The following is a 659-nucleotide window of genomic DNA, read 5'->3' on the forward strand; positions in this document are numbered from 1 at the left end:
ACTATCGGTCTCGAGGATGAGATCTTTCACGCTGGTCACTTCCGAGAGATCTCCGGCTAGTAGCTTCGCGGCCAGCCTTGCTCCCAAGACCTTGCAGTTAGTCGTGGAGTATCCTCGGGGCTGGTGGAACTCGGTAGTAGCTTCGCGGCCAGCCTTGCTCCCAAGACCTTGCAGTTAGTCGTGGAGTATCCTCGGGACTGGTGGAACTCGGAGAAGGTGTTTTCATCATATCCTTGATTGCGAGTCCTTGTATTACCTGTGGTTCGGCTCTGGTCCGAGCTGATCGCGTAATTGTGCGCTCCTTGGAGTTCTTCCCCCTCGTGATGGACATACTTGTCGTTACGAGGGTTCTTCTTCCTCGTTTTTGGGTCTACATCTTTTGAGGACGATCTCGCCGACTTATGTTTTTGCGATAAGATTTTCGTTTCTTCCTCGATCATGATGTAGTCCGTCGCCTTGTGGAGGGCGTCTTGGATCGTCCGCGGTTTTTCGAGAGATATCCATTTTCTTAATTTCGACTTGTACCAGAGCGCCTTTCTGAGCGCATCGATGGCAACTTTGTCGCTTATCCCGCTCACCCTGGACATTACGAACTTGAATCGGCTGAGGAATTCGCGGAGGGGTTCCTCTTCCCTCTGGGACAGACTCCAGAGATCGAC

This window comes from Brassica oleracea, chromosome C4, assembly GCF_000695525.1.
Source record: "Brassica oleracea var. oleracea cultivar TO1000 chromosome C4, BOL, whole genome shotgun sequence".
In the NCBI taxonomy this organism is placed as follows: Eukaryota; Viridiplantae; Streptophyta; class Magnoliopsida; order Brassicales; family Brassicaceae; genus Brassica; species Brassica oleracea.